A 26905-nucleotide genomic window follows, 5' to 3' on the forward strand; every position below is an offset into this window, starting at 1 on the left:
CGATGGATGGCCATAACTCAAAGACATACTCTGCCTGACAAAAGCAATTAAGCACCCAGAAGCGGTTCTTGATACTGAATGAAACTGCATATGCTGAAAGACCATGTGTTTTTATTGAACTGATTACAATATGGGATGAAAGTGACAAGGCCGTTGGCAGTTACAGGTGGATTGTTGGCGCCAGGTCAGTAGGGTGTCTCTTAGTCCCAATGCATGCCCTTATGCGGTTCGGATGTTGTCAAACAGCCTTTGGATCCTCTCCTGAGGCAAATTCATCCACAGTTGTTGCAGCTGTCGCCACATATCCCGCAGGTTGGTACCGTTACTAAGTCCCCTTCCAATGTCATCCCAACACGTGTTCAATGTTGGAGAGTTCCGGGGATCTTGCTGGCCCACGTGAAAACCTCAACATGTTGTGTGTGGACGTTCATTATGTTGTTGGAACACTGTCCCTGGATGTTGTGCCATAAACGGTAGGATGTGCGGATGTAGAATGTCAGCGACGTATCGCTATGCCGTCAAAGTCTGCCGAAGCACTATTACAGGTGACCTGAACGCAGATCTTATTATGCCTCCTCACACCATGATGCCAGGGATTACACCTGCGTGTCTTTCCACAATATGGGCAGGAACTGCCTTCTGTCCTAGAAGCCGCAAAACCATCAAACGATGATCGTTGGAGGATATGGAGAAGCGGGACTCATTACTGACGCCAGTCGTCCTCTGTCTATACCTACCGGGCAAGGCACCACTCCAAATGCAGGCGTTGGTGTTCTGCTGTAAATGGAGCGGTGGGACCCGAATCCGGGGGATAGGAATCATCGAGATACTGTGCGGGAACTCACAGGATATTGTAGAGTCTCCAGTACATGTTCGCGGATGGGGGGAGCCCAAGTTATGAGATCCCACAATGCTTGTCGCACCATACGACGGTCCTCCCTGGGGGTGGAGTTTCTTGGTCGACCCGAACCTGCACGACATGATTGGGTGCCCTTATGTTCACAGTTAATCAAACATCGGGCCACTGTGAAATCTGAATGGCCTGGCAATTCCATGATACGACCAACCAGCCTCATGCAGTCCCACAATGCGGCCTGTGTCACATACTGTAAATTAGTGGATAGGTTGTCTGTGAGGATTCGCAGGTACTTCGTACTATACGTCTTGCTTAACTGTGACTCATAGCAGTTGACTGGTAACAACTTAACAAAAAACAGGAGGGTGCCATCACGAATGCACTCTGGTGGGCGTTCTATACATTACAGATTCTTGTAAATCTAATCACTTACTGACACATCAATGGTAGGCATGTATACCGAAATGGAATAATATTGGACCACTCCTTCTGGGTGCTTAAATTTTTTATCAGGCAGTACGAGGGCTGTAAGTAAAGTATTAACAATATTGATGCAGCATAATATTTAATGAACTAACAAGTACAGTTGCACTACATGCCTTCATTGTAGTCAACTACGAAGTTTATTACCGTATGCTAAATGTCGGGAAGCCGTTGGAGACCATTAGCAAGGCGTTCTCGGTAGATGACAGCGACGGAACGTCCTACTGCGGGGAGTACAGGTGCCGAGTCAGAAAATCGGTGGCCTCAGAGGGGTTCCTTCAACTTCGGAAACAGGTCGAAGTCACAAGGACCCATGTCTGGTGAGTACGGAGGATGTTCCAAGATCTCCCAATGAATCGTTTCAGTAAGACCTTGTCTCGCAATAAACGTGGATGTCGCTCCAGAAATAGGCAATAGTAGTGTCTGTTGGCGGTTCCTTCCTTAGGCACAGTATGCGTAAGCATAACACCCTCGTAGTCGAATGCCACAATCAGCATAAGCTTCACCCGATTGTGTTCCTATCGAAATTTCTGTGGACGTGGCGACCCTGGATGACGGCATTCATTCGATTGCCCGCACCTTATCACTGGCGACAATACGCTGCACAAATGCGGCTCACATGTTGCGGTATCCGTCCAGGTGGGTGCCAAGCAGAGCATACCGGTGCTATTTCTGTACGTCGGCGAGTTGATGTGGAACCCAACGGGGGGCAATTTTCCTCATGTTAACACAGTATGTGCTATACTGTTTTGATGACTGAGACCAACCTCTCCAAAACAGTCCATCGATGCCAATCTGATTTTGAGGAATAGACGGCCGACCTGTGCGGTGAAAATCTGCAGTCTCATTCTGACCCGCACAAAACGCTTTGACCCATCGTGCAACCGTCCTATACGGTAATGCATTCTCACTACAGGCTTCACATAACCCCCGATAACATTCTGATGCATTTTTGCCTAGATTTTAATCATCGAACGCTGATCAACTTTTGAAGACTTATTTTAGAGCAGTGACATGGACACTCTTCACTTCAACGCCACACAGCAACATCACTCCCAAGTGGATCTCCATCAAATGCACTCTACACATCGACAACAGCGCCAACTGATAGCTCCCAAATTCTATTTGCGCATGCCCGATCTCGCAGGCTGAAGTATTGATGGATGGCCATGACTGAGAGGCATATAGAAGGCTCTGTTATCAAAACGGTCTCATCTCACCTTACTCTAAAGAACTCATTATTTCGTTCGTGGTAGTTATATAGGCTCTGAGTCAGCTTCTCCCGTTCAAAGTACTCAATACTACATTTTCCGACTCCAAATTCCACACAGATGTGCTCGGGAAACGATTCGTTCGATGCAAACAAATTAATCGTTATGGATTTCAGTTTCGTTTATTGAAATATATTTCTGATCGTTTGATTTTCCCAATTTGACACTCGTTTTCTAATACTTACATTACCATAGAACATGTTTCATGAATTCTTCAACTTGTTTTGGGTTAGCCTATTGTGTGAGTGAGCAAACATTCTCTAAATAACTTTGTTTGTAATAGTTTAAAGCTTAAAATAACGCTACAGAGTGGACATATCGAAGCGGCAGAGGTGTACCACTGATCGCAGTCGCATGTTAGTGGTTGAATTATCGGCTTTCACGCGTGTTTTCTAGAATATTTGACATGACAAATAGCTGGAACCACACAAAGGTATGCCTTTTTAGGTAATTATAAGCCTGTTGGCTTTAATTCAACCACAGTTGCGAATGATGTCATTTTAAACGAACGTAACTAGGTTTTTTAGGTTCGGTTTCTTTCGAATTCCGTATTTCAACAAGAATGTCAAGTGCAAACAGATGTTACTTTGTGGTTATTCAACTCTTAAGGGCCTAAAGTAGATCATTGTTATCATTTTGCATTCTGCTTTGAGCATATTTCAAACTAATTCCCATTCACAACAGACTAATTAAATTTTTACGACATACATGTCGAATGTTCTTAAATTTAAAATCCTCATTCAATTACTTCATCTGTACTGGATTTTTTAAATACGTAATGCTGTTTTAGACATGGTTTTAGGCATATTTTTTCTCATAAAATTACAAATCTACAAGTACTAAACTTTTTTTGCTAGTTGCTTTAAGGTACAGCCCCAGCATTTGCCTGGTGTGAAAATGGGAAACCACGGAAAACCATCTTCAGAGCTGCCGACAGTGGGGTTCGAACCCACTATCTCCCGGATGCGAGCTCACAGCTGTGCGTTCCTAACCGCACGGCCAACTCGCTCGGTACTAAACTTTTAGATTGGACATAATATAAGGTATGGTTGAGTGGGAACCTTCATCTTAGACAGATGTGCCAAACTCAACGCATTATACCAACTGTCTCAAAACCAATACAACTAAAAGTGCATTTCGAAGTACGGCAAAATATGCCATTACAAGACTGTTGTCAGACTCCAGTTCTTATATGCTGCGGAGACCTTACTGATGAACAGGAAAGGCACCTGCAAGGAGTCGAAAGTCGTACCCTTCAGAAAATTCATGGGCCAAAAGTGCTCCCGCAGGAAAGCGAACTCTGAACCGTACCAACAGTTGTAATCGGCTAACACTACAGTAGCTTGCGACGTAAGCGGCTGTTGTTTTACAGACACCTTCTGATAATGGACAACGGTAGGCTTAAGAAGAAGATATTCTCACTCATCAAAAGCTACAAGACTGGAAACATGTGACTCATTGAAGTAAAGAGAGACTTAGCTTCCGCTGGGATTTCCGATACTGATGTCTCAGACCGCCCTAAATTTTGTAAATTAGTAAATTCGTGGTCTCCTCTACCAAAGGTTGCTAAATGTCGCAAACCTCTTTCACCGGAAAGAAAGAGAAAACTACTAGCACGACTCAAGAGGTGTTAGGAAGGAAAGCGAGCATACAAAAAAAATTAGTCATAACCGCTCCCTATTGGACTTAAAACACTAATAAATAAGGTATGTAATCAACTAAGCCAAAAGTTATTTTTATAATGAACTATTAATTACCAAAGTATTTTTTTCTATTTACCTAGTTTATTTCGCAAAAAAGGTTTGCTAATATTAATTTAAATAATCCGAATAGCTTCAGTTTAAGTAATACATAAATTCATAATTCACATAGGAAAAAATATAATCCAATCTCAAATAGTTAATGAGAAAAGTGGACCCGAATATCTGAAAACTCACTTTTTTGTATTTTTCAACAGAATCCATTGCAAATGGACTAATTATATTAGGATTTAAAAAATGTATAATTACAATTACGAACATTTTACATATATATGCGGTGAAAATGTCCTTAGTCTATTTTAAATAGGAGCCCAGTTCTATTCGTTTAAATATTGCCCAAAGCAGGCTGCAAAATTACAGTAATTACCTACCTTCTGTCGTTTAGGAGGCGTTAAAATGAATTTGGTTTAAGAACATCACGATATTAGCAGGCTACCACGGATTCTCACTACGGCTAATTTTAAGATTTAATCTCTTTAAGTGCTAAGTTATAGCATACAATGTGACATGCCAATAGCAGGTTCTATTACTCATTTCGATTCTGTTTAGAAATTATGCAATTCATTTAGTTTCTTCACATGAATAAGTCGATTGTCAAGTCACGATTACTACGATCAAAACAATGAGTCCCGGTAACTGTCAACTTCACGCTTCCTTTTCCTGCCAACAGGAGTCTCATTGTCGTTTTCACTTGCTATTTCACGCGCTATAAGCTCACTAACACTGAATGGATCACAGCCAGGCTAGACAGTAGATATAAGATCACAAATTCCTTTATCTTATTGTTTATCTTCACGAATTTCATGCCGCTTGACGTTCCCAGCTTGAAGGGTGAGCCATGCTTTCACATTACGGGATATGACATCTCTTCGAGTTATATTATTTTCTTTCGCTAATGTTACGACCGCTCTACTACATCTTACCTTCTGCCTTCTGTCGCATTCTACCGTCCTTCTGCTTGCTCGCCCAACTGTTCACTGACTGGCCTGTTCTCCGGCAGTGTCGCTGCTCCCTCGTTGTGACGTCACACCTACGTATTTTTCATCGAGTAACTTCTCGAATCTCTTCTCCACGTATATAAGCAAGCTATTCCATAGTTTCCCCGGTCAGACATTGAGTTGGAAAACAACACGAGTGGAGAGAGCGGAACTGTTCGCTAGCGGCTCGCCCGTTGCGACGTTTTACCTACTTTTAATTTGTGAATAGCTGCATTGTTTATCAACAGACTGGGTGAGCAAAATGTTACAACTTTTTATATCTTTCGTGGTTTATATCAAGATTTGAACTTTGAATGTTAAATTATTTGGTGGCTTCGTGGTCTCCATTCTAACTGAGTCCTTCAGACTGATACCTTTATCTATCTCATACACCAAAATAAACTGTGCTTGGACAAGTGATAGAAGTGTTGCCACATCCTGGACTTTTTCTACAGGCCCGAGTGGTCGCTTACATTGCCAACGTGATAGCGTTTAAGCAGCCTGGAAGGATTTTCCCCCCTCCTTTTCCTCTTTTCTTCCCTTCTCACTCAGTTTTCTTTTTCTTTCCCTTTTTTCTTTCCCGGTATTGAGTGGTAAAAATTTTGCCTCCCGACGTGCTTTAATTATTTTGCCCTCTTTTGGGTTTCAAATGAAGATTGTAAGGGTGGCCTTAAATCATTATTTTCAGATATACAAATGTACCCCCCCTTTAATTCTTAACCAATGTGTTTTTTTTAAAAAAAAAAAAGGTAGTAGTAAATTTAAATAGGTGCTAATTCTGGTTTTTTTCTGTCGAACTCTGGTCTTGGGCTTTTCTTGAAAACCATAATCGTTATTCCCAAGAATTCTTAATTATTATTCATGTTGATTGTATTTTGGTTGTCAAACGGGCTGAGCCCTTGCTAAATGTTTGTAATTCCCATTCTTTGTTTGTTATACACTGCCTATTCTAGTCATTTGAAGTTTAAATACAATTTGTTTTAAATCAATTCACTTTTCTTACATTTGGTTCGTTGTACGTTCTCACTCACTCTTTACCTTTTCCTTCTCTTTATTTTTGAACATTGTACTTACCACGGACAGCCCTCTCGGTTAGCCCGCCGTGGCGTCCACTGGCTCTGCTGATTGATGAATAATAAGTCTGATATACTAGGTTTGACCCAACGAGGCATCAAGCGCATGCCTTTCCGTGGTCCGACAAGTCACCACCAGTGAAATAACATTTGCTTGCTTCTAGCGTTATGGTGTCCTAATGATTACCGTTTGACGATCTTTGATGTTGTGGGTCGACCATCCTATCATTATCTATGCCAAGATTTTCGTCCTTATAGCCATTTGTATGAACATAATATTTATTAGCACCCCACATTGACAAACACGCCACACTAAACAAGTTTCTGCGGAAAGATTTAGTGTGTTGTGTTTTCTCAAACTAAGAATCGAGCAAATATGACCATGTTTTGGTCCTAGATTGACAACTATAATATTCTCTGCTAGTAACTTTACGTCGCACCGACACAGGTAGGTCTTATGGCGACGAAGGGAAGGAAAAAGCCTGGGAGTGGGAAGAAAGCGGCCGTGGCCTTAATTAAGGTACAACCCCAGCATTTGCCTGGTGTGAAAATGGAAAACCACGGAAAACAATATTAAGGGCTGCCGACAGTGGGATTCGAACCCCACTATCTCCCGGATGCAAGCTCACAGCCGCGCGCCCGTAACCGCTCGGCCAACTCGCCCGGTAATTATAATATTCAAGGAACCTTTATTGAGTCCTCCCTGTCAATACTTAATACATACAATTGCAAACAAAGTTGTTGTCTACATTAAGCGTGCATGTTCCGACAAAGGACCATTCTCTTATTCAGCTATCACAAATAATAAAAACTCCATACATATCTGGAACCTCAAAATGATTACAACCAGGGGCGAAGCGTCAGGGGAGACAGGGTAGACAGCGTGTACCCTTAACATTTTGTGGACGAAATACTGTCTAGATAATTCAATTATTTTTTAGAACATTAATTATTTCCACATTCATGACATTATCGTATTCCCCGCTTTACTTATTTTTGTCTCACTTTGGCAATACTAGGGCTGGCGTCAGTTACACGAAACACGTAGGTAAAAGTAGACGCTGTCCGTTCTGTGTATTTTCCCTTTGATTTTCAAAGCTTTCAGATAGAGCAACACTAACGCTATCTGTAGGTGCTGACTGTGGAACTATGACTTTCCTATAGCGAGATTTCTCCGCCCAGTAGACAGACGTACCAGCGTCTCTTCTTGCTCTCATTAGCTAGTATTTGGATCTCATTTATAAAGGTATTCTTATTGGCTACCACCTCAGACATGCTTTTAATGTAATTGATTTGAATTTACTTTATTATAAGGCACGTCTAAAAATAAAATAATACTTGTCAATACGAAGTATAGCAAACTTACACCTAATAAATGAATTACAGCATCAAAACCCTTCAAGTCCATGCATTTCCTTTCCCGCCATTATTATTTACGGTATTATAGCAGCAACAACTATTGGCTTACATTCTTAATAATGAACTCCAGAGTGTGCATACGGAAACAACAAAATTGCTTAATTTGATGCTGTATATTCCGTTAACGTCAGTTGCTAGTGAACGCGCTATGAGTGACTTCAAACGAATTAAAACCTATTTAAGTAATTCGATGACCAACCAGAGACTGTCTAATTTGCTATAGAGAAGGAACTGCTGTGACATCTTAGCAAGACGCCTGATTTCAAGACGGGACTAATTGATATATTTGCTGAAATGAAAGACAGACGGGTTGAACTCATTTATAACAATATTGTTTAAGGTGACTTGTACGAAAATCTATTTATTTCTTATTTCTCTTATTAAATCTACATAACAATGAAATATATTGTTATTTTTTAATCTAAAAGTATGTTGTTATTTGACAAGTCCCGCTGCCTAATTAGTCTATATTTAAAAATAAAACGAGTGCAAGTAGGGTTGTAGGTTGTTATAGGGGTTGTCTTAGTTTCATATGAATTAATATAATACTGAATATAGATCTGTATGCATCGAAAATAAAATTATATATATATATATAATATGATTAAAATAGTTTAAAGAGAGAATGCTGAAGGTGAGATGGATAGATCGAATCACAGATGAAGAGATGCTGAATCGAATTGGCGAGAGATCGATTTGGCTAAATTTGACGAGAAGAAGAGATAGAATGATAGGACTCATCTTAAGACACCCAGGACTTGTTCAGTTGGTTTTTGAAGGAAGTGTAGGTGGTAAGAACGGTAGGTGTAGACCAAGGTATGAATATGACAAGCAGATAAGAACAGATATAGGATGCAGTAGTTACGTAGAAATGATAAGGTTATCACAGGATAGGGTGACATGGAGGGCTGCATCAAACCAGTCTGTGGACTGATGACTCAAACAACAACTGATTACAACACATATTAAAATATATCTAAAACTAGGTTCAAGGAGGTCGAAAGGGACCTACTGGAAGAGAAGACATACAAGAACGCAACACACTCAGGAAGATCACCAGGGTTTTCAAGAAAGGCCAATGTTGAAAAAGGGAAAGACGTGGACAGAGGAAATAAAAGAGGAACACCGGAAAAGATGAAAGCCCAGAGAAGAACGTGGTCCTTAGTAGGTAAAGATCTGGTTTGATAATCGTGTGGGCTTCATTCTTAGCAAGTGGCCATAAAATACAATTCTCCTTCTATGCATGATATCACACATGGACATGATTATACAGCTCACGGTTATGCCAACGTATGCATGTCTTCAATTGGGCCAAGATTTTTCCTTTATATATTTCTTTCTTTAATGTTCAATTTTTTCATCAGGCCTTTCTTGTTCATAGCAAGGCATTCCGCTGCATACAAAGCCTCTGGTCTTATGACAGTGCAGTAATGTCTGAGTTTTGCGTTCAACGATATGGACGTCTTCGGTCACCTGATAAGCCATTTCCATTTTATTCATGCGCGACGCCAAAGATTCTTTCTCAGAGATGTTTGGTTCTATCCACTCACCAAGATATTTAAACTTATCTGTCCGTTTAATTGCCCCCTGGTTTACTTTTGGCTCTGCTGGTGCTGGCTTGATGTTAGTTATGAATTGCGTTTTCTCCAAAGAGATCTGGAGGCCTGCTTTTTCCGCCTGTATCTTGAAGTAATTAATTTTCTTTGTAGCCATGTCTAAAGAATCGGAGAAAATTGCTAGATCATATTGCTATCATTATACACAAATGATGTATATTTAAAATTGTCAGTTTTTACAGCTTTCGAGTCAATGTTTTGTTAATTAATTTTAGTATTAGGATTTACTATACTGCTCGCAATTTCAGAATAATATTTTCTAATAATTTGTCAGCATTCTGCAAATAATTGAAAACTGTTTTAAATACGTTAGGGACAATATACGTACACCTTACTGTCATTCTGATTTTATTCAAGGAAATAAAATTAGACACAGCCTGTAGCGATAAATTATACTGTACAGAGAAATAAATAAATTACAGGATAGTGAGAGACTGCAAAAAGGTCTCGCCGAAGTTGTGAGATAGAAAGCAGACAATGGTTTGTTGATAAACGGTGAGCAAAGTCAGGTTGTAGTTTCACTAAGGGCAGAAGTCCTCTAGTATTCATCACTGTGCTGTTGGAGTGATAGTACATCGGGATCACTGTAATTACCTAGGTGTTAATATAAGGAAACTTAGATGTTACTTTCAGCGGTTTAAAATATAATCTCCAGAGTGATACCGTTGTAAGTGCCAATCAGAACAAATAGTAGCTCATTTTCTATTGTCCACTACATGCTATTAAGGGCCGGTATTATATTGAGGGTTTCAACTGAAGATTGAGTTAAACTGTAACTTGAGTTTAAACCGATGTTGAGTCTTTTAATGGCCGGCCTAAGTTAAACTGAGGTGAAAAAGGAAATATACGACCTTGGTAGCAGTGATTTGCGAGAAAAGATGACTATCGATAATGTTGTTTTTTTTTTTTACTTCTTGTAGGTAAAATAGCGGATAAAAGCAATGAACGTTGTCCTAATTTTACTTGTAATGTAATAGAATTGCTTGTGCAATTAGTAAAGAAATATTTATATAGTCCGTGAAACAGTGGCCTTATGAATTCTTTCGAAATCTCCCATTGCAATAAACATACCACGGGAGACATAAAACCACAATGCTATTAGTAGCTGACTGAGAGGTTCTACAGCATGATTTCTGAAATAGAAGGAAGTTACTTTATTTCCTAAAATTTACACTTTTGACATTTAAACAGTTCAAAAAGTCATTTTTACATTCTTACCTTTCCGTTGCATGTTTTATTCTAGCACCAATTTGCAGAAATAGGGTTATGACAGTCTGTTTTGTAAGCCTAGACCTATTGAAAAACTACTTTTCATTCCATATATGAAAGTGACGTGCCCTTGCTCGAAAAACTCGCGGTTCCCGTGGTCGTTCAGTAATTTGAACCACTTCTTCATCATCGCTTAGTATTTCTTCAAACACCTCAAAAATATCTTCAAGATCCACTCGTTCTGCCATATTGTAAGGTCATGTATCCTTAAACTTCAGTTTAAACGGTAGATAAGTAGCAGCAAAATTAATCATCTCTAGGTAATCTTAAGATTATGTTTTATAATACACGACTAACAGATAACCCGAAGTTTAAACTGAACTAGCAGTTTAAACCTCTATTATAATACCGGCCCTAAAAGGATTACTGAGTTACTGCAATGTAAACCTTTCCCTGCCAGTTTACGATATATTTGTGAACAGATGTTGCACTTCATCTGTTTCCTATACAATGATTTAAACTCATTACTGGAGGACTCATCTTGATCTGCATGTCGTAGTCATATTGTTTTCCCTACTCTTTTCTGTGGTTTTATGAACATTTAACACGAAGCGCGTTATGGTATGCCGCAGTTCATTGTCAGAATTCATCCATTCCATTCAGACGTCATCTGTTTGTCAAAAATATATCCATATATTCGCTTGTTTATCCTGCAGTTCTTGAGATGTAAAGCTTAGTATTGTGTCGTAGAAGGTAATTATATTTGTAATCGCATTTTTTTCCATATAGAACGGTTATCTTGTGAGCTGTTAGTCTCGAAGGAGCGTTTCTTTTCTTGCCAGGCAGCGAACCTTTTTAAGATACATGTAGCTAGGTTATCTTTCGATAGGTGTTCGCAGATAATGTCTAAGGTGTATGTCATGATTGGGTCTGTGTGTACGTAGACTTTTTTCTGTTAGCAGCATGTATGTTATCTGCAGTCTGGGAATGGTCAGAGAATCAAAGAGTATCTAGCAGAGAATGGTATTCTTCCGTGATCTGAGGAAGTGTATATTCTCTGGCTTGGAAGGTAGTAATCAGACATGGCTGAATGCAATGCCAATACTAAGGATGAAAATCACACATATCATAATATCAATCACAGTGTTTGTCGCTTGGCAACCTGGTAAGTACAGAATGTATTGCGGGTTATCATAAGCCTTCGCCTGCAATTATTGGAGTGATCATTTAATTATTTGATTTTATGATTACTCAAAGTTGGCTGAACTTAGAGACCCATCGATGCCTCACGATTCACCGGCAGGTTATTTCGGAGAGAATACAACAGAAATGAAGCAAAACGGTCCAGTAGAACGGACGAACGGATTTGCCAAATCTGTTTTTAGTAAAGTCTTAATATATAGATAATAGTCTTTCCAGTAGTTTGTTCTATTAACAACATTTAAGCGTGTATTCTTAAAAACTACAGCCCTAACATACTTTTTGGTAAAATAGGGATACCTTACTTGGAGAATGAATAATGAAATAATAATAATCAGGAAACGACGAATACAATTTTATGGTAACTTATATAAAATGGATAATAACAGGCTCACAAAGAAAATGTAAAACTTATCCTTGTCAATGAAAACCACAATAATTGGCGAAAAGAAACCAGTGAAAACCTAAACGAAATTGGCATTAATGAAGAAACTATTCAAGAAAGAATAAAATCCAAAACTTTAATACACAAACACAAATCTTTCTGTAAAGCTCACCAGACTAAATCCAGGATGGACTGAACTAAGTAAAAAGGAACACAGCGAGAGGATGAGGAGATACTGGGAAGAGAAGAAGAAAAAAAGTGCTATTAAGTTCAAACGTGATCCTTGGTTGGGCATAACGAGTCAATATTAATAATAATAATAATAATAATAATAATAATAATAAAAGAAAAAGTCTTCTATAGGTTAATCACACGAATGATGTTGTATTTAGATAGTATGTGAAGTAGAGGGCGTGTAAGACTCCGTTAAGACCCCATTTAGAGTATGGTTCCAGTATATGTGACCCTCAGCACGATTTGTTCCGGGTGATTTCTGACAAAAGAGTAGTGTAACGAAAATTATGCAAACTTTGAGCAGGGAAGACTCGGGAGTAAGTAGACGAGCTGCTCGACTACACGGTATGCTCTAAGCTGTCATCGGAATGACGAATAGACTTGAATGGAAATTTTTGAACGAGAAAATGAAGTTGCAATTCAAGAGGAGTAATTGGGGCAAATGTTCGTTATCAGAAAGTGGAATTAGGGATGTAAAGATTTTACCACCGGAGATGTTCAATAAACTTCCAACTCAATTGAAATCATTTAACAAAAGACTGGGTAAACAATTGAGAGATATCTGCCTCCTGAATGACAGCCCTAAATGTCGATCAGTGGTAATTAAAATATAGACATTTGTAATAATAAGTTTGAATGTATGTAACTTAGCTGCGGTAGCCAAACCTTGGACCATACCGTGGGAACTCGCTGATGGTCTCAAAGAGGGTTAATTTCCTTTTGAATGAGCGATTTTCAAGGAGCACCTCGCGGAGCTGAATGTTTTTGGGAATGCTAGTAGTGTGCGAAGCCGAAAGCAGTAGTTGAATGGCGTAGCGGGAGAAGCAGAACAGGAAAAGAGGGAGTGAGTGCTCAATCTGCCGCAAGGTCAGGAAGGGCGGCAGAGTTGTTCTCATTCCCACTGTACCGCACATCAAATGAGACCGACAGATTCATTCGCCAACCTGCTAAATACAATCCGCCGGCTGATATAGTGAAAGCGGAGATAGCATGTTGCAGCAGATTCAATAAACAATAACAACAGAAAACATTTTCAACTCGTGTTCAAAACAGATATTTACGAGGGTAGATCAGAAAGTAACGCACAACATTCTTTTTTTACGAAATATTTAAATAAAAATCTGCCCTTCAGGCAAGCAACTCAATGTTGTATAATAAGTTATGAGAATATATTCTTTATTACTTCTTCATTCATTTCATCCTCTTTGGGGTACGTTGAATCAATCACTTCTTTGTGTGTTGTCCTTTTCTTAGTGCCCAGTATTTCTTCATTCTTTCTCATCTTGGTCTCCTCTCGTCTTCCGAGATAATAGATCTGCCTTTTAATGTAGATTTGTCTGGCAGCCTTATATTTTCGTCTTTAGTTATTACTAGAGCCCGGATTTTTATGCATTAATAGGATAGAATGCAAACTTACTGAAGCGAGTAGCAAGTATAGTCGACCTTCACAACGGCCATGCTATAGGGTTTGCATAAACATTAGGGGTACGGCCCATCAGAACCCCTATAATTTATGTTACTCTTGCTACATAATGGAAGAGCGGGTTGCGGACACATCCTACTAACGAAATTAGTTCCATCGAATAGTGAATTTTCTGTCATTTTTAATTCTACTAGGTCTTTGTAAGTTTCTTTACACCAGTTGGGTTTTCTTTAGCGGTTACGAAAGCAGTCAAAGATTTGATTGGTTAGTCTATTACAATTAATTCTGAGAAGATGTCCGTAAAAATGCATTCTTCTTTTCCTCATAGTATCCGCGAGTTTTGTTTTCATTTTCTTGTAGAGCGTTTCATTCTTTATGTATATTACCTTATTCTACTGAAATTTTGGTCCCTATGATCTTTCTTAAAATTTCCCTTTCTCTTAGCTCGAGTTTCTCCATCTGACCTTTAAAATTCATGCTTATTGTTTCTGCTCCGTATAGTGCTTCTGGTTTAATGACTGTTTTATAATGTTTAATTTTGGACGCCCGTCAAAGGGATTTCTTGTTGTGTGTATATTTTCTCAGTTGGAAGGCCAGTTCAAGTTTATATTTCCTGGATTCCATTGCTTTTCATTCCACAGCATATTTTTTATTTATTCCTAAAAACTGCAATCCTTTTCTTAATCATCGTTATCCAGTCAATTAGATTAGAAGTTTGCTTTTTTTCTATCACTACGAGCGCTAATGTGAGTCAATGCTGAGTTTAACTTAAGCCCTTATAACTACATTCAGTGTGGAGAATTTTCAAAAAAATCAAAAGAGCGCCCGAGGGTGTTGAAGTTTTGGGATTTGAATCAAGAAGAAAACGGGTAAAGAAATAAGCTACTTTGTCCGTTTTTTCCAGACCTGCATTTAAACTGGAAGCGATTTTTCGAAATTTTCCCTGTTTAGTTTCATAGATACATCCAACTTAAAACCTTTTCGGGCCCTTTAGCCCTTCAACTTTCTGTATAATTGAGGAAATTGCTTAATTTTACGTTTCTCGTAGTATGGGGCCCTGCTTTGTCTGATAAGAAATGTTTTTAACATTAAAACAGTGAAATGAAATTATGGTTTTCTTCTAGAAATTAAATTATTAGCATAAAATCCAAAGGTGGCCATTTCTACTAGTGTACAAGTGAAAGTACATCCCTTCCCTAGTGCATATTCTCTACATTGCCTTACAAAGGAGGCTTACATCGGACACAGCCTTGTGGTCGCTGCTCTGCTTATGCTTTATTTCAACTATTGTCCATACCTCCACAATAGATTTTAAATATCATTGCCCTATTCCTACTTCTCTGACTCTCCCCCTGTTTTCTTTAGGGCCCAACTTCCATCGATTTCAGCATTGCAAGTAATTAGTGGTAGGCAGAAATTGCCATAACCGTTGAAGTATCAGATAACAAGGGCAGAATAGCAGTGAGAAAAAGAAAGAGTTGACATCAGCGACCGCTAATTACAAACACCAATTGTTGAGCAATAGCAAAGCACACACACACGCACACGCGACTCATTAAATTCGATAATTGGCAAAGAAAGCTGAGCCGTTCTGACACACGTTATGTGTGTTGTAACCATAGCAACGTGTGCGTTAACCACACACATACTGTATATACACCTTTTATTCAAAGAACAAAAGAGAAGAGAAGCAGCCACAAATTTCAAGTAAAATATTGACATGGCGCATACTTAGAAAGCAAACAAACATTAACTTCCTGTTTGCTCCCGTTGATTTTAACTAGACAAGTGTGTCACGCATATCGATCATAATTTATGTAACCTACTTATCTCCATATCTCATCTGACACATTGAGAAAACTGACACTATAGGGGAGAAAAGGGTGGAACGTACAGGATAGAACTTGGGGCCAGTATTGTATGCAATTCTTTTGACGAAAATTAGGTCTATTTTTTCTGAACCCTCCGTAGAATACTCAGCGTTACAACAAAATGAAACTTTCAACCGAAATAATTCCTGGACAATACGCACAACGACAGCGTTCAATATCTCATTAGAAAGATTCCTGCCTCGGTATGGCGTAATCGGTTGAAGATTAGCGCAGTAATTTTCAGTACTAAAATCGCCGTGCCGCGCGGCTTGCAATCAGTGTATCTCTGTACTCCGGTGTGGGAACACTTATCGTTTGATGCAACTCAGTATGTTCTATGGGCACGCAGGGTAAAAATCAAGTGGAGAATATATGAGACAATTGTGATGCCAACAATGCCTTTCTTTCACAAAATGTCACGACGTATGAACATCAGCTAGCTCCAAAATTACGGAAAACACATTCAAGAAGTGGTGGTGGTGGTGGTGGTGGTGGTGGTGGTGGTGGTGGTAGTGGAGGGTATTATGGTTTTAAGAGGAATTACAACTTGGGAACCATCCTCTAGTCATACTAAACCGAAGGAACAAAAATAGAGGTATAGGCGAAATGAAGGCAAAGGCCACGAAGGGCGTGAAAATGAAAGACTCCCAAATCCTCGAATGATCTAATACCGTCGGGGTCGGAAAATAATAAGAGTTCACAAAGAGAGGTCGAATGGGATAGTTGAAATTGAGGAGCCTGACACAAGTATAGCCAGGACTCAGATAAGGGCCCCGCGGTAGCCAATCCACGTTCGAAAGTTAAGCGCCCCTGGGACCCAATTTAGTCTCCTGTTACGACTGGCAGAGGATACCGTGGGTGTTATTCTACCACCCGCGCCCATAGGGGTCAAATTCAAGAGGATATAGTGAGTTGTTAGAATTCAAAGAAGTCATAAATCACAAACACCGCTCGTCAAATGTCTTATCAAAAATTCCAATGAATTATTGACATAGCGTACACTTCGAACCTAAATGAACATTATATATTCCTGTTTTTCCCCTGTGGTTTTCACTAGACATGTGTGTCACGCATATCGATCGTTATATATGTAACCTACTTATCCGTTGACACATTATAAGACAACTGACAATGTACGAAAGTTAAGGGAAGGTGCCCTCAGGATCGAAGTTGGGGCCAACTTTATCTATTAAAGTAAGGCGCCGAGCGTCGTAGAGAAGTTCCACGTCCCAGTCGAACACATCAACTACCCAACTATTTGTAAAATATGAAATCTATACAAATAGAGCATTTATTTCGACAATATATATCACGTGGTACGCATTTTATGTCAAAATTTCCGGCCATGACTCCAATACAACCCCTGAAAATTCATCCTCGGAACTTGACATCAGAAGGTACCAAATCCATGTACAAGTTTCGTTCAGCCAATAAGAATAATGGATTTGGTCATATAAGTAGTCATAACAACCATAAAGAATCATATGTACAAAGCTTAGTAACTGAGAAAATATTTGATATTTTTATATTGTTATTTTATTTGAATATGCTGAAGATCTGGAGAAATCGCTGAATGATATGGACAGCGTCTTTCGCAAGGAGTACAAGATAAGTATATCCAAAATAAAAATAATGATGTGCAGTCGATCAAAGTCAGAAGATACAGGAAATAAAGGAAGTAGATGAATATTGTTACTTGGGTAGTAAAATAACTAACGATGGCAGAAGTAAGGAGGACATAAAATGCAGACTGGCACAAGCAAGGGAGGCCTTTCTTATGCAAAGAAATTTGCTCACTTCAAGTATTGATATACACATTAGAATAGTTCCAACCGAAGCGTTGCATAGCATGGAAGTGAAACACAGACAATAACTAGCTCATAAAGAAAGACAATAGAAGCTTTTGAAATGTGGTGTTACAGAAAAATAATAAAGATTAGATGAGCAGATCCAGTAACGTATGAGGAGATAATGGATCGAACTGGTGAGAGAATAGCGATTTGGTAAAATTTGAGTAGAAGAAGAGATAGAATGATAGGACACATCTTAAGTCATACAGGATTTGTTCAGCTACCTTCTAAGGAAAGTGTAGATGGTAAGAACGGTAGGTAGACAAAGACATGATCATGACAAACAGATAATAGTAAATATAGCAGTTACGTAGAAATTAAAATGTTGGCGTTGAGAGGTGAATCAAACCAGCCTATGTTCTGATGACCCGACTACACAATTACCCCGTATGATATTTGAGTGAATTATAAGGTTTCACATGAACTCGGATATACCTGAAGCGTATGTGGATGAACCAATGAATAGTGACAATAAGAAGAAGACTTGGCCTTTATTGCCTCATTCCGAGCACCCACCTGTCATTGTTCCCATCTGATTTTACTCGCAATCACTCTCGCTGCTTTCGTGTCTGTTACTTCCAACTTGTGAATAAGATATCCTGAGTCCAGCCAGCTTTCACTCCAGCAAAACAAAGTTGGTTTGAAAACTGATGATGATGATGATGCTTGTTGTTTTAAGGGGCCTAACATCGAAGGTCATCGGCCCCAGATTTGAAAAAAAATAATAATAATAATAATAATAATAATAATAATAATAATAATAATAATAATAATGATAATAATAATAATAATAATAATAATAATAATAATAATAATGTTATTTCTTTTACGTCCCACTAACTACTTTTAAAGGTCTTCGGAGACGCCGAGGTGCCGGAATTTAGTCCCGCAGGAGTTCTTTTACGTGCCATTAAATCTACCGACACGGGGCAGTCGTATTTGAGCACCTTCAAATACCACCGGACTGAGCCAGGATCGAACCTGCCAAGTTGGGGTTAGAAGGCCAGCGCCTTAACCGTCTGAGCCACTCAGCCCGGCAGGTTTGAAAACAGACCGGTGTAAAGATAGTTTCCCTCTGTTCATCACAACTGCGAACTCAGTGCATTAGCCAGTAGCGTGCACTGAGCCCCAGCTACCCCAGCACTGCTGGGGAAAAGAATTTTGGATTTTCAAATTATTCCTTAGAACGTTTCTTTATCAAGTTTAAAAAACTGCAAACGGGTCCAAGTCACTACAGCAAGCTGTGTTTCTTTGCCGGTGCGAAAGAAAGCTACCACAGCGAAATTCGAGTCTCTAGGTTGACGCATGCGCTTTAAGCCTCCTTCTCTTGGGGAAGAAGTCTGATAGCTGTTGGCCTCGCTCGGCATTGACAGTGTCTTACAGCAGTGGAGCAGCTAGCTGGGGTACATGTTAATTGTAATAGTTAACTCGAATTATCCAGCGCCACACACCAGAGACTACGTCCGACTCGTTGGTTAAATGGTCAGCGTACTGGCCTTCGGTTCAAAGGATCCCGGGTTCGATTTCCGGCCGGGTCTGGGATTTTAAATTTCATGGGTTAATTACAATGGCCCGGGGGCTGGGTATTTGAGCTGTCCCCAACATCCCTGCAACTCACCACAATAACACGCAGTTACCCTCATCGAAGCGTCTATCTTACAAGAGCCGCACTCGGCTAGAAATATTCACATGAAATTATTATTATTATAACCAAAGACTACAAGAAAAATCAGTATGACATTCAGTTGTCTTAGGTTTCTTAAATACTGACATCACTTTGGTCCTAAAAATGTTAATTTTCCCCCATCAGGAAGACGAAAAATTTAAGAAACGAAATTTCCACTTCCAGAGGTGCACATGGCCCTGAGGTTCATTTAGCCTACACCCAAAATGAGTGCCAGGTTAATTCCTGGGGGCAAAGGCGGTCGGGCGTAGAGCTAAGCACTCTGCCCCACCAAGGGCCTTCATGGCCTGTGCGGAGATGACTTTGCCTTTTCTTTATTCCCTGCCATTAATACCAAGTTATGGCATAGGCCAAACTGCTTACTAAGACTTGACCATACGCGGTTTAAATCAACGACTCGGCTGGGAATCGAACACGAAACGACCTGGTCTGAAGACCAAACACCTGATTATTTATTCACAAAGTCGGTTACGTTCTTATCAAATAACATACTACCGCCTGTGAGTTGGGGACGCAGATGAATAATACACCCTATACACCCACGGTATCCCCTGCCTGTCAAAAGAGGCGACTAAAAGAGGCGACCGAGGGATGATGGATCTTCAATCATGTCATTACTTGTGATTAGTACCATCACACAAGGAATACCATGGGTTGACTTTACTTGCGATTAGTAACACTATGTGAGGAACACCATGGGTCTGTGATTAATATCATCGTGAGTGAGTCACTATGGGCTTGCAGTACCCGTGATTAGTACCACTATATGCGGAACACCATGGGGTTACGTTTCCTTTAATTAGTACCATTATGTGAGAAACACCACTAGTCGATGTTACCTGTGGTTAGTACCATTGTGTGAGGAACACCACGGATCCAGCCAGCGCCCGAGATTAGTCCCACTAAGTGAGAAGTATAATGTGCCTGTGTTGCTTGTGAGTGGTGTTACCTATAACTGGTGGCATTATGCGTGACATACCTTGGGTCTTTTCTTCTTTTACTAGGGGCTTTACGTCGCACCGACACAGATAGGTCTTATGGTGACGATGGGATAGGAAAGGTCTAGGAGCTGGAAGGAAGCGGCCGTGGCCTTAATTAAGGCACAGCCCCAGCATTTGCCTGGTGTGAAAATGGGAAACCACGGAATACCATGCTCATGGCTCCCGACAGTGAGATTCGAACCCACGATCTCCCGAATGCAAGATCACAGCCGCGCCGCCCCTACGCGCACGGCCAACTCGCCCGGTACCTTGAGTCTACACTATCTGTGATTAGAAACACAATGCGAGGAAAACCATGAGTCTACGTTACTTGTAATTAGTACCAGGATAAGAGAAACATCACGGTTGAGTTTTCCAGTGATTATTACAATTATGAGGATCCGGGGACCTGGATTTCAGACCCCTCTGGACAAAAAGCATCATATCAGAAACTAAGGTATTGTGAATTGGATCCACTGATTGTTTTGATTCACGATCATTTTTTTCAACAACATTCGTTTTAGATTCTAATCAGTGGATTGTTGTTGTTTGTCCAACCCTTGTCCCGTTTCCCTACGGGGTCGGGTATGAGGTGAGATGAATTTGTCGTGGCGGTTTTTTATGACCGGATGCCCTTCCTGACGTCAACCTCATCAGAGGAGTTAATGAGAGATGAAATGAATGACGTGATATATGATAGTAGGGAGAGGGTGAAACCCGGTGCCGGCACATAGCCTACTCCTGTCGAATAGCACCAAGGGGTCTGCTCAAGGCTTAACGTCCCCATCCGACGGACGAATCACCATCAACAGCGTCATATGCCCTCACTCCATATGAGCACTGCGGAGAGGTTTGGAATTTAATCCAGGCTTTTGGCGCGCAATCTAGTGATTAGAAATTGTATACCACCACCTCCCCTACCCTGCCGGCCAACATTCTGATGGTGAAAATTTTTTCGACGAACGGGACTCGAACCGGCTAACCTCGGTGTTAGACCGTTTTTAGACTTCAGCGCCTTAACGATCGTGGCCACCAAGCGGGCTAATCAGTGGATATATGTTTGAATTTTTATTTATCGTTTCATTTCGTACCTTGAGGGACCGATGACCTAGCTGTTACGCCCCTTTAAACAACAAACGTCGTCTTCATCAGTGGTAAGGAGATTAAGGTACACCATGTAGGGCTGATCGTACCTTCACTAGCAATTACAGTAAGACTTTTATTGACGCTGTAAGTCTTGGGGGAGTTCGTTATCTGTTTGCTGCGAGATGAAAGATGTCGGCGCTCTCTCCTCTTCGACCGCTGCTAGTTACAAAGAAAATTTCCATCCTGCGAGTACAAAGTCTTCTATTGTGTCGCTTTCCCTCTGGTATTGACATCACCGAGCTGAGGAAAATATGATATTAATAACCTTCCTTCCCGCAAGGTCGTATTCTCTTGTGAAAGAAGAAGCTCTAAGGGTCGTAGTTTGGTCGCCCATCAAGATGAAATAGAAACGCTCTGCGACTAACATGTTATCATGATGTTACAAATTGTTGGCTTCAATAAAGAATAATAATATCGTGTGATAGAAATACACCGGCCAAGTAATGATTAATATCAGATTCGTGCCCAGCTTTCGGTCCGATAAGGCGATCACCCAAGATTCCAAACCATCCCCCTTTTTCAAACCAGATTGTACCTTAATTGAGGCTACGGTTACTTCTTCCCCACTCCCAGCCCTTTCATATCCCATCGTCGCCAAAGGACATATCTGTAACGGTGCGAAGTAAAGCAAATGTAAATAATAATAATAATAATAATAATAATAATAATAATAATAATAATAATAATAATAATAATTTTATTTATTTATTTATTTATTTATTTATTTATTTATTTCTTTATTTATTTATTTATTTATTTATTTATTTATTTATTTATTTATTTATTTATAACTTATCTAAAATACATTTGCAAATATGCAGTAGGATATTATACATTATCTTTGCAATTATTTACACCTGCAAAGCACTTGATGTGCTTATCTGCCGGTGTAGTTGTTTCACATTTATATACAATGTTGCAATCCTTACTGTTTACAACATTAATAAGGTATGTATATTTACATTAGCATTGTAATTTTGTCCTGTGGTGTGAGTTTTTCTTAATCCCTGAAAGTATCACTCAAAGTAGATAAGTCTTTGGTACATTTTTCATTCATGAACAAATATTTAAACTGTAATTTTATTATCTATGATCCATAGTTTCACATGTTTTTTTAGTTGATATTTGGTTTTCAAGTGTGTCAATTCTGAGGGCAACATGTTCAAAAATTTAGGAACTACAACTTGCAGTGTTCTGGATCCATATGTGTACGTATGTTGGATATTCCGCCCGAAGGCTGGTTTGATCCTCATAGCTCTGCCAACAGCCATAATTATAGCCTAGGCATCACTGACGAGGCATACTACGGAAATGAGGAATGAGGTAGTTTCCCGCTGCTCTCCCCACCGAGCCAGAAGTTGCTATTACATAGAAGTCTGTCAAGGCAACTGAAATGCATGCACCAACTGACCCTATGAGAGATATTTTCACACCATTCTTAACGGGGTCTGGCTGCAAATAATAATAATAATAATAATAATAATAATAATAATAATAATAATAATAATAATAATAATAATAATGAAATAGTATATGTGACAATTTCACAAGTATTTCCTCTTATCTTTGAGGAATGTTTCTTCCTTCGGGATTAGAAAATATGGCCAATACAGAAAGGGCCTCAAAACTTCAGAGGGCATTTAGACTAAGATGGGATCACTACAACAACCCCCAAACCCCAATGCACAACAACCCTGGAAGGACCTTGGCCTACCAAGCGACCGCTGCTCAGCCCGAAGGCCTGCAGATTACGAGGTGTCGTGTGGTCAGCACGATGAATCCTCTCGGCCGTTATTCTTGGCTCTCGAGACCGGGGCCGCTAGCTCACCTTCACATAGCTCCTCAATTGTAATCACGTAGGCTGAGTAGGCCCTCACAATCCAGGTAAAAATCCCTGGCCTGGCCGGGAATCGAACCAGGGGCCTCGGGGTAAGAGGCTACCCTTACACCACGGGGCCGGCATATCACTACAATAAACTAGTAACAAATTCGCCAAGCACGGCATGCTGATAAGCATATGTTAGAAGATGACGTCCTACTGCTGCGAAAGTAAAATACGAATTCTTTTCTAATATATCTAACTTTATTGAAAATTTTAATTTCCGTAATCACAAAATCCGTCATTGCTTTCAGCATGTCTTTTACAGTGACTATATGAAGGCAAATAAAGAACTCTTCAACTCAGAATTTGTTTCAATATTCTACTTTTTAAAGTAATAATATTTTAACATTTACGAAACAAACTTTATTTTTACAATTTATTTCAGGTACGTCACACCGACACAGATAGGTCTTATGGCGACGATGGGAGAAAAAAGACCTAGGAGTGGTAAGGAAGCGGCACTAGCCTTAATTAAGGTACAGCCCCAGCATTTGCCTGGTTTAAAATGGGAAACCAAGGAAAGCCACCTTCAGGCCTGACGACAGTGGGGTTCGAGCCCACTATCTCCCGGATGCAAGCTCACAACTGTGCGCCCCTATATGTACAGCCAAATCGCCCGATCAAAAATACTGAATCAATTGGCATACATATATGAATCCGTATCTTCTTTCAGAATGTATCTGCGGAAAAACTGCTGCACAGAATTGTAAAATAAAGTATCTAAATTAACTATAATCATTTCCAGCGAAATAGTTCTAATAGTTTTAGAAGAAAATGTACCTATCTATTTAAAATTTCGTGAAATAGGAGAAAAAATATGATACGTGGTTTAGTTAAAAGAAATGTGACACAGGCCATATCTCTCTTCCTAATATGATTTTAGCACATGCGCAAGAATTCTAAAATTTCTAAATCTCCATCCACTACAGGGTTTGCCTTACATTTAGTGGTATCATATTAAGATGTACGATTTAAAAAAAATTTATTTCATGCGCAACCACAATTATCGGATGAATTGCCTGAGTATTTAGTAGATTCGTTACACACAATATTTGTGTTTTCCTTCCGAAATCTTACACGACGACATATCTTCGCCTCTTTAAAACCTCGGGGACTAAACATGGGCATTTTAACAGCAGATAAACGTATGTTATGTTGAAAATTAACTTACTCACCAAGCTCGCTTCAAAAATTGTTTATAACAACACATGCAGCACACTCCTTATAATGGAAATAGGATTTCCTCACGCTAAAATGTAGACACAGCTTCCTTGTGTCTAACAACAAAATCATTTTCAAGTTTGCGCTGTATAAATGGACAATATATTTGCATTTTTGTCGCGATGATCGCCAAAAAGGGGGAGTGTCCTTGTAGGTGTCAAAACAAAATATAACTCAATTTGTAGATTCGACAAACTTGACCATTATCGGTCCTTAATTGGTCAGTATTGACTTACAAGAACAATGTAAACGGGTGACTGTTTTTCGCCCTTCAATATATATCAGTATTTGAATTTTACCTTGATACGTACATGTTTCGGGACCCTTAATTCCCTTCATCAGCGTTACATCAAAATCAACCTTCCCCAAATCCCGAAATCTAACATCATACCATATTTACATTAAACATTGCCCTATATAATAATTACTTTAGTCCAATATATATATATATATTGTTCTTTTCTTGATATTGTCTGCTATAATATAGCACGTAACACTTTATGGGACACTTGAAAACACTCTTGAACTGTTCACTACTCCTCCTATAATTTACACTCTTATAAATACATATTATCACCTTGAATGGGTGTATTAGCCGAGTCGGCCACTGATGAAACGTTGTTTGCCACTGTTTCTATTATTGTTGCCTCTAAGAATCATCTACCTTACCGTCAAATTTAAAATCGTGTTGATGTTGAGATCCTTTTTGGGGTGTACTGACGTATTATTAAATTAATTTTTTTAATAATTATTTATGTTTATTTTATTGGAACATTGTAACTGGGCGAAAGCCTGTTATGTTCAGTTCAATAAATTCATTCATTCATTCATTCATTATTAAATTACGTAACATATTAAGATTTAGTTATGTATTAAGCTAACAGGGCAGATGAATTCATGCTTGCTGTTTTTTGGAGTGGGTATTTTAATCAGAGCGGAACAAACCTCCCGATGTCCTTAAATTTGTTTTTCTACTACTATGAAAAAGAAGAAAACTATATTACAGAGTTAAAATAATTGTTAAAACTTATATATAAGTATAAATTATTAGAACTTACTTAAATTGTTAAAACGGAGGAAACCTATCCACTTGCCAGCCAGACACTTACTACAATGTATACTGCTACATGTGACTTTGACCGCCAAAGAGGAGGGAAGGGGAAGGCACGAGGCCGGAGGTTATGACTGTTGTTATCTATCATCCTTTTTCTTTCTTTTCACATATTGGTTAGCTAACTTAAATAACGGATTTTCTTAATTAATGCGTTCATTTAAATTGTTGTCAATGTTTTGTTTCTGTTCTAAGTAAATTTCTAATTTCTCCGGAAGGTCCATATATCTCCCTTTATTTGTTGAATCTATTAATTTCATGTCTTGTTCTATGCTGGTAAATGAGTTGTTATATTCGTGCATATGTTCCTAACTGACTAAATATCTCCCGCACTTTTTGGCGTTTTGTTCTTTATATATTTATATGTCTATTTTTATATCTAACGGCTAAATTTCTTGCTGATTGTCCAATGTATCTTTGATTCCAGTTCTGACATGTTAGTGTGTATATCCCTGATTTATTGAATTGATTGTCTGTATTAATCTTACTTGAATTTTGCGAAAATTTTATTTTTATTATTATTATTATTATTACTATTATTATTATTATTATTAGTTCATATGCTATTTCAATATTGAATTTACCGCGCTCGATAGCTGCAGTCGTTTAAGTGCGGCCAGTATGCAGTATTCGTGAGATAGTAGGTTCGAACCCCACTCTCGACAGCCCTGAAAATGGTATTCGGTGGATTCCCATTTTCACACCAGGCAAATGCTGAGGATGTACCTTAATTAAAGCCACGGCCGCTTCCTTTCCACTCCTAGGCCTTTCCTGTGCCATCGTCGCCGCCACAAGACCTATCCGTGTCGGTGCGACGTAAAGCAACTAACAATATATATATATTGAATTTCTTGAAAGTGTTAGACATATCGTACGAGTACCTGTTCCTATATGTGAATACTAGGTATTTTTTTTCTTTCTGTTTTTAGAGAAGTGTTTTAGGTTTATTGATGATTTTATTATTTATTTTATTGGTATAATTTCTTGTGTAGATGAAATCCGGCCATGAAAATTGGGGAATATGTTTTCAAGATATCAAATTCAATTTAATTTAATTATGAGACTATTTTTTAAAATCTGTTTTTGAATTGAATTGAATTGATTTTATTGATCATGATTTACATGCCACTGAGACTGAAAAGTCCCTTTATACAGCATCTTCTTATAATACAATGCAGATTTATGAAAACAGTAACTACATTTTTATAATATTAAAGTATTAAACTAAACAAGAAACTTTAAAAAAAATGAAAA

General features: G+C 39.0%; 1 protein-coding gene across 1 annotated transcript in view; it reads right to left on the reverse strand.

The window, feature by feature from the left end:
* The window catches only part of LOC136885679 (acetylcholinesterase), a 1299399-nt gene extending 1273759 nt beyond the window's left edge, over window positions 1-25640 (reverse strand). The window contains exon 1 of the mRNA XM_067158378.2: window positions 25599-25640. The gene's annotated coding sequence lies outside the window, so the exon portion shown is untranslated. The remainder of the gene's footprint in view (window positions 1-25598) is intronic.
* Window positions 25641-26905: the final 1265 nt, after the last annotated feature.

This window comes from Anabrus simplex, chromosome 14 (genome assembly GCF_040414725.1).
Source record: "Anabrus simplex isolate iqAnaSimp1 chromosome 14, ASM4041472v1, whole genome shotgun sequence".
NCBI classification, from domain to species: Eukaryota; Metazoa; Arthropoda; class Insecta; order Orthoptera; family Tettigoniidae; genus Anabrus; species Anabrus simplex.